The sequence below is a fragment of the Trichomycterus rosablanca genome, chromosome 10 (genome assembly GCF_030014385.1).
Source record: "Trichomycterus rosablanca isolate fTriRos1 chromosome 10, fTriRos1.hap1, whole genome shotgun sequence".
NCBI classification, from domain to species: Eukaryota; Metazoa; Chordata; class Actinopteri; order Siluriformes; family Trichomycteridae; genus Trichomycterus; species Trichomycterus rosablanca.
In genome coordinates this window covers 35219117-35228545 of record NC_085997.1, presented here as the reverse complement: position 1 = coordinate 35228545, position 9429 = coordinate 35219117, and positions in this window count along the sequence as shown.

The following is a 9429-nucleotide window of genomic DNA, read 5'->3' as shown; positions in this document are numbered from 1 at the left end:
CTTGCTGTGAGGCGACAGTACTACCCACTTAGCCACCGTACCGCCCCCCCCAATAGAAATCAGTAATTAGTTATTAGGATTTTAACGCCATGTTTACACACTTCGGTTCCATTCATGACAGGACAGATAGTTACTGGTCAAACTATGGGAGGAAACCCACACAGACACGGGGAGAACATGCAAACTCCACACAGAAAGGACCCGGACCGCTCCACTTAAGAATCAAACCCTGAACCTTCTTGCTGTAAGGCGACAGTGCTACCCACCGAGCCATGGTTCCACCCTCTAAGTCGCTGTACGTGTATTTATGGCCCGGCAGACACTGAGGACGCTCATGAAAAACTCAAATCTGTAAAAGTTATTCAGTCAGAGAAAAAGAGCAGTGGTGGAAATCATTAAAATCCCAGAACTGACATAAACACGCCGCTTACGAGCGCATTCATCCGTGTTCGTTTTCAGACGAGCGTTTTCCTCACAAACTCAGATAGATTGGAGTCAATTGCAAACCCCGGAGGGTTCACATAGTTACGCTTAATTTTAAAGCACATAAAATTTACAACATGAAGGCGAGCAGGGACGAGATCTGGCAGCCCGTTTTCCTCCGGGCTGGTAAAATGAATCAAGACTCCCAGAACGACCGGCGTAGCTAAACGAGACCCTTTTTTCTTCTCTTTCCTTCTCTGCAGCTTTTCTCCTGTCATTAGGAGCAGCACAAACTGGACCATGTTATGGAGACGGTGAATGTTTTTAGCAGCTCTCTATGAAAAAGAGCACAGGGGCGCCAAGGCAGGCCCCGATTCTGCGTCCAAGACGAAATTTAAACTAGAAAAGGGATCAAAGCAGACGCTGGAGTCGGGAGAGCAAACAACTGCCTAGTGGCCTTTCTGCTCCACAGATTACGCTATTCTACGGGGGTTTGGAACCGAACCAGGACGTTCTTCACAATGACTACAGTGTGCTGAAGTGGGACAGAGAGAGTCGACGCACACACACACACACACACACACACACAAACAAAAATAAGTTACACAAAACTATATAATGTATTTAATTTTTGATCAGCATAAAAACCTGAGAAACTCTGTATACACTGGTACTTAAAACAAACATCAAATGGTTCTGGTTTTTTCTCACAAAAAATTACAAATATGGCAGACATATGCAGAGCAAATTTGTTTATTTGCAAGTTTAGGCTGGTCAGGGACAGTTTAACTGTTTTCGGTACTTGGTACTCTGTTGTCGTGCTAGCGGGTTGTGCCTGCAGCGGTCCTGACGTGCAAATCGGTCGTCCGACCTGGGTATAGGGGCGAAAGACTAATAGAAACATCTAGTAGCTGGTTCCCTCTGAATTCTCCCTCAGGATAGCTGGTGCTCGTACAGCAGTTTTATCCGGTGAAGCTAATGATTAGAGGCATTGGGGCCGAAACGATCTCAACCTATTCTCAAACTTTAAATGGGTAAGGAGCCCGGCTCGCTGGCTTGGAGCCGGGCAAGGAATGCGAGCCGCCCAGTGGGCCACTTTTGGTAAGCAGAACTGGCGCTGCGGGATGAACCGAACGCCGGGTTAAGGCGCCTGATGCCGATGCTCTTCAGACCCCATCGGTTTGAATGGTCTGATGCTGTGTTAGCCTAGTAAGCTTAAACTGCATCAGTGATGCAGTGATGTATCAGAGATGCAGTGATGTATCAGTGATGCAGTGATGTATCAGAGATGCAATGATGCAGTGATGCATCAGTGATGCAGTGATGTATCAGAGATGCAATGATGCATCAGTGATGCAGTGATGTATCAGTGATGCAGTGATGTATCAGAGATGCAATGATGCAGTGATGTATCAGTGATGCAGTGATGTATCAGAGATGCAGTGATGCAGTGATGTATCAGTGATGCAGTGATGCATCAGAGATGCAGTGATGTATCAGAGATGCAGTGATGCAGTGATGTATCAGTGATGCAGTGATGCATCAGAGATGCAGTGATGTATCAGAGATGCAGTGATGCAGTGATGTATCAGAGATGCAGTGATGTATCAGAGATGCAGTGATGCAGTGATGTATCAGAGATGCAGTGATGTATCAGTGATGCAGTGATGTATCAGTGATGCAGTGATGCATCAGAGATGCAGTGATGTATCAGAGATGCAGTGATGCAGTGATGTATCAGAGATGCAGTGATGTATCAGAGATGCAGTGATGTATCAGTGATGCAGTGATGCAGTGATGTATCAGAGATGCAGTGATGTATCAGTGATGCAGTGATGTATCAGTGATGCAGTGATGCAGTGATGCAGTGATGTATCAGAGATGCAGTGATGTATCAGAGATGCAGTGATGTATCAGTGATGCAGTGATGTATCAGTGATGCATCAGTGATGCAGTGATCGCTGTCTAACTAGTGCATCTAAATAATCTGTCTCATGAGCTCCATGTCTTATTAGTATCCTCTTTACTGAGGCAGCTGGTCAGGTAGGAATTAGGGAGCAGGGAGGGTCGATAGGTCATCAGACAGACCCAGTAGTGTGTAACTTTAACATTGTAGTGCACGACGTAGTTGTGCTATGCAGTGGACGTAGCTTGTTTCAGTCGCTCCACTGTTTAGCCAAAATCTGTTCTGTAAATTTTTAGAGATGAAGCGAGGACAGTCTCAAGCCTGTTGTACTTTGATATTGATAGTGTGTGTGTGTGTGTGAGTATGTAATGAAACACTAGAGTATAGTTATACAAAAAAGAGACTACAGTCTGTTGCTGCTGTCTGGGTGGGTGAGTACATTAGAACATACACACTGTGTGTGAGTGTGTGAGTGTGTGTGTGTGTGTATGTAATGAAACACTAGAGTATAGTTATACAAAAAGAGACTACAGTCTGTTGCTGCTGTCTGGGTGGGTGAGTACATTAGGACATACACACTGTGTGTGTGTGTGTGTGTGTGTGTGTGTGTGAGCTTTGTTTCCTGACAGATTCTTGGCAGCAAGAATTGTAAACACACTTACTGTGTTGAACCTGAGTAACACACACACACACACACCGCTTTTACCCCAGTCGTGCACGTTTAAAGGGCCGGTGTACGATTTATGCACCTCTGTCAGTAGTGTAAGTGAACAGTAGCATAACATTAAATATAATGATGTCATAATGTCAGTCTGTGATCTCATCATTTCAGCATCATGTTTTATGACGTCAAAAAAGTGTCAGACGCTCCCTCGTTATTCAGTCAGATTATCACTCTGAATTAAGGTGCCTCAGTAGGAACATTTTAAGGCATATAAGAATTTAGACACTCTTCTCAGGAGCGTGTAGAGAGATTAGGGCTGCCACTAACGACTAGTTTTCTATCGATTAATCTATAGACTATTTAATCGATTAGTTGATTAATCTAAACAATTTAATTTAAAATCTCAACAAACTGTACGGCATAATAATACAAAACTAATTGTACACAGGGTTAATGTTTATATTATCAAATTCTCAAGTGCTCCATATTAAACAAAGTGCAGCACATGTTTATGGTGATCCGTACACAAAGCAAAGTGCTTAAACTTATAGCAGAAATAAAACAGTTAGAGGTGAACACGTCTCATTAAGTCCAACGTACAGTAACGACAGAATGAGCTCAGATTCTAACCTATACATTCACTCAACTTACTCAACTTTTTTATGCATTTTCTCCACATTTTCCTCCCGATTTAGCAACTCAATTTTGTCTTCCGCTGCTGAGGGATACCAGATTGCATCCGAGGAGAGCACGTCACTGTACACGCCTCTTCCGACGCGTGTACAGCCCTCCTCTTCTCGCCCCAGCCCTCTGGCACACAGGCGTCTCTTCCACCAATCATGGTCCTTACACAGCGTATGAAGACCCACCCACCCACACATAGTCCGGCCTCCACCCTGCAGATACGGTGGCCAATTAGTATCTGCTGCAGGCACTGCCAATTATGCCTGCCAGATGGCACCCAGCCGACCGATGGCAACACTGAGTTTCGAACCGAGGAGTTCAGAAACTCTGTGCTGGTGTGCTAGTGAAATATCCCGCTGCACCACCTGGACGCCCAAACTTACTTAAAACTCTAAGCCATGTAAACAAAGCGGTAAGTGTTAAGGCACATTCATATAAGAAGCTTTTTGCGCTTTGATCGCCGTGGCAACCGCAAAAATCGCAGCAAAGTGTGCGGCGGTCAAACTAAACTCGCTAAGAAACACGGTATTCCAAGATCTCCACGATTAAGAAGCTTAATGAAACAATATAGACATGCAACATGGCGCTAGTGCTGCTGTGGTACCATCAAAGCTTTGCACAGTGTACAAACCAGCTTTTAGTCTTGTGCCAGTTTTAAGTATCACCAAAGTTTTGATGATTTGGGTTGGAAAACTACAATCGGCCTCTGACGGCTGCAGGCGACATTTTTTGAGACTGCGCTTAATGCCGCCAACCAGTGACTGGACCAAATACGACTTAGGTCCGGCACGCAGCAAGAGCTGAGGGGAATCATATGAACACTTATATAAATGGAAACATTGTAGAAATTAAAAAGGATCATTTATAAAAATAGTTTTAAAAACAATGCATTGACTTAAAATAGATATGATTTATAACAGAATGAAAGATAAATAGATAGATAGATTATCTAGATAGATACTTTACTGATCCCAAAGGAAATTAAAGAAAATCAACTGGGTCGACTAGGTCGACCAATCGTGGTAGCCCTAAGAGAGATCACTAGGTTTTCAGTGTGATGCGTGTGTGATGCAAAAGGAATCACTCACCTGTGCAGTGTAAACAACGTCCTTCTGTCATAACCATGAGTGTAAGTTCTTAAAGGGTTAATATTGGTTCTACAGTTCAGTAATAAGATGAGAACAACTGGCAGCCACATTTAAATCTGGATGGTAGGATTTAGTTCTGTTACCAACGGAACTGTTTGTTTGTTTATTAAAACGTCATGTTTTACACTTTGGTTACATCCATGACAAGAAACGATAGTCACTCATTACACAAGATTCATCAGTTCACAAGTTTATATCAAACATAGTCCTGGACGATTTAGTGTCGTCAATTCACCTCACTTGCACTCAGTCTTTAGTCTGTGGGAGGAAACCGGAGCACATGGAGGAAACCCTCACAGACACGGGGAGAACATGCAAACTCCACACAAAAAGGACCTGGACCGCCCCACCTGGGGATCAAACCCAGGACCTTCTTGCTGTAAGGCGACAGTTTTACCCACTTAACCACTGTGCGACCCCCAACGGAACTGAATCAAATGGTAAGCCTATTTCAGTGAGAAAATCAATATTGTTTACTGAATTGTTTACTGTTTGTGTTATGTTAGTAAATACGGATGAATTTCCCCCAGTGTTAAACAGCGATGGGTTTTAAAAGGTTGTTGTGGATGTCGGAGTGGTCGTGGACAGTTTCTTCAAAGACTTTCTCCACACATAATGGTGTTAGAGATCACGTCTGGCCCCGGGAGACCACTGCAACCCTGATCGGCCCTGGAAAGAGCTGCATCACACAACATTACGAAATCATTTAGTGCACGTTTGCTTGCAATGACTAAGAGATCTTAAAAAACAAAAACAAGAATGTGCAGCACAGGGGGGTTCAGGAAGGGCTGGCAACCGAATCTGCTGGATGGAGGGGAAATGGAAGGGATGAAATAATAAAGAGCAGAAGAAAATAGGAAAGGAGACTGGAACTGGGTAAATTGGGTGAGAGGTGGGCACAAGAGACTAATGGAGGGAAGTGAAACAAGAACAGGAAATAATCGCTTGCAGTGATGAGGCTTCACTTCACTCTGAGAGTGAGTGTGTGTGTGTGTGTGTGTGTGTGTGATCTCTACCAGACACCAACAATGTGGAAGTGCATCAAACCCTTCTGTGTACGGAGCTGCGTAGCTTCAGACCAGTCACGCTAACTCCTTTACACCATCGTAAGCACCTACAATGAGCACGCGGGCGTCGGGACTGAACAATATCGGACACAAGGTCTTATGGAGTGAATATCTCTGCATATTAGACAAGCAGAAATAATCGCTTACAGTAACGAGGCTTCACTTCACTCTGAGTGTGTGTGTGTGTGTGTGTGTGTGTGTGATCTCTGCCACACAGCTACAAAGTGGAAGTGGGTACCAACGAAGCATCAGGCACACGTGGGTGTGATCTCAAGATGTGTTAAACTGTTTTAAACTGCAACCCTATTGAACACATCTGAGATGAATCGGAACATCAACTGTGACCCAGGCCTGATCTTACAAATGCTCTCCTGACTGAATCCCCACAGATCTACAAAATCTTGTGTTTTAAACTGCAACCCTATTGAACACATCTGAGATGAACTGGAATGTCAATTGTGACTCACTGTGTCTGATCTTACAATTGCACTTTTGACTGAATCCCCACAGACACACTCCAAAATCCTGTGTTTTAAGCTGCATCTCTAATAAACACATACAACATGAATCAGAATGCTAACTGTGACCCAGGTCTTAACGTCCATCAGTGCTTCTGTTTTAAACTGCAACCCTAATGAACACAACTTAGATGAATCAGACTGTGAACGTTGACTGTGACACAGGTCTTAACGTAGAACATCAATGCTCGATCTTACAACTGCTCTTTTGACTGAATCCCCACAGACACACTCCGAAATATTGTGTTTTAAACTGCAATCCTTTTGAACACATCTCAGATGAATCAGAATACCAACTATGACCCAGGCCTTTACGTAGAACCCCAGTGTCTGATCTTACAAATGCTCTCTTGACTAAATCCCCACAGACACACTCCAAAATCCTGTGTTTTAAACTGCAACCCTATTGTACACATCTGAGATGAACTGGAACCTCAACTGTGACCCAGGTCTTAACATCCATCAGTGCTTCTGTTGTGAACTGCAACTCTACTAAACACATCTGAGATCAATTGGAACGTCAACTGTGACCCAGACCTTAACATAGAACATTAACGCTTGATATTACAAATGCTCTTTTGCCTGAAATCCGCACAGACACACTCCGAAACCTTGTGTTTTAAACTGCAACCCTACTAAACACATCTGATATTAACTGGAATGTCAACTGTGACTCACTGTTTCTGATCTTACAATTGCACTTTTGACTGAAATCCCCACAGACACACTCCAAAACCTTGTGTTTTAAACCGCAAACCTACTGAACACAACTCTGATGGGTCGGAACGCCGACTTGGACCCAGGCCTAAACGTCCAACACCAGTGCTTGATCTTACAAATGCTCTTTTGACTGAAATCCCCACAGACACACTCCAAAATCTTGTGTGACACAGGCCCTAACATCCATCAGTTAGTTCTTCTGTTTTAAACTGCAACCCTGTAGAACACATCTTAGATGAATTGGAACCTCAACTGTGACTCAGGGCCTAACATCCAACATCAGTGTCTGTTCCTACAAATGCTCTTTTGACTGAAATCCCCACAGACACACTCCAAACTCCTGTGTTTTAAACTGCAATCCTATTGAACACAACTGAGATGAATCGGAACGTCAACTGTGACCCAGGCCTTAACATCATTGCTTGATCTGACAAATGCTCTTTTGACTGAAATCCCCACAGACACACTCCGAAATCTCGACGCAGTTATAGATGTAAGTGTGACGTGATCTTAAATCCTGTAGCTCTGGAATGGTCAGGTGTCCACATACTTTTGGATCTATAGTGCATATACAGTAATAAACACAGTGTGGTCGCACACACACACGTCGGAGTGTGAAGGCCGTCTGAGGGGGTTCCAGATTCCATGTGAGTATTTCTGTCGGCACTGGCACACACGGCGCTCTCCGGAAGCGCCCAATTAACACCGAGTTGGGCATCATCACATCCACATACCACACACTCACACACACACACACACACACACACACACACACACACACACACACAGCTAACTGTAAACACGGCTGCATTCTGCACAGGCGTCTCTTCCACCAATCAGGGTCCTTACACAGCGTATGAAGATCCCACCCCACACATACAGTAGTCCGACCTCACCCTGCAGATACGATGGCCAATCAGCATCTGCTGCAGGCACTGCCAATTATGCCCGTCAGATGGCACCCAGTTGACCGGTGGCAATGCCGAGTTTCGAACCGAGGAGCTCAGAATCTGCTAGCGGAATATCCTGCTGCGCCACCTAGGCGCCCAAGCAACCCACAATTTTGTTTATGATTTTTTTATATGACACAGGCAACACAACGCATCTTCCACTCTCTATACAAGATGTAACATAAAGTCTCCACAAGGGGGCGTTTGCGTACAAGTTTATTTAATTATTATTTTTCTTTACGACCCATTTTTATGGCTCACGCCACACCCAGGGTTTTAAAGTCCTTGATCTAGAGCTTCATAAGTCGGGTATGCATGAGCAAGACCGTCCAAAAATCCCAACAGCCCCATGACCTCAAATCCGATGTTCATGTGTCTCGCATTGCTACCTGTTCTATGGGGTTCACGTGGACGCTCTTGTTATCCGCCCAAAATGCAATTACGCTGCTTCTTTACGTTTTAAAATGCGATATGCTTTGCCCTGTCTGGACTAATTCCAGACCCTGATGGAGGATGAAAGGATGAATGTGAACCACATTAAATCCAATTTCTTCCCAGCTTATATTTCAGCTTAGTAAAAGCTTAGACCATCCCTGGACCTCCAGACTGACCCCTGATCCCACTTCCTTTCTGGCTAAGTAGCAAATTTCCTGCTTTCAGCATTAGGCCTGCTCGGGACAGAGAATAATTCGGTTTCATTTCTATCAAAATATGAGGTAAAGTACGCTAGCACACCAGAGTTGGAGTTTCGAATACATCGTATTGAATCTCAGCTCTGCCTTCCGACTGGGCTGGGCGGCTACATGAACAACGATTGGCTGTTGTTCATAGGGTTTGGGGTAAAGTCGGATCATGGATCCTCATAACTGGTGCGACTGAGGCCCCAGCTGGCTGACTGATGGCGCCTGCACAGGGCTGAGGAATAATGCTGATGGGGGTGTGGCCCTCCATACAGAGTGCCCGTCGGTGTGTGAACTCAACTTGTGCAGGTGGGAAATGCAGTCTGTACTGACTGTACGTGCCGGAGGAGGCGTATGTCAGTTGAGAGGCGTCCTCAGTCAGCGGTGAAGGGTCGAATCAGTATAGAGGATGCAATCGGGGTGATTGGACACGACTAGATTAGGGGAGAAAAACTGTGACCTGTAAAAACTGTAATAAAAAATTAAAATATGAGAAGTTGCAGCAGAACCAGCAGCTCTGCTATGGGTGGTGCAGCAGGAAATCACCTCTTTGCTGAAACAGTGACTCCTACTGTCTGATCGAGGCGTCCACACAAACCGTGGAAGAATACAGAGGGAGTAGCGTGTTCCTTCTTAGGTGCTGAGCACTCTGTTACCCCTTTTCCATGT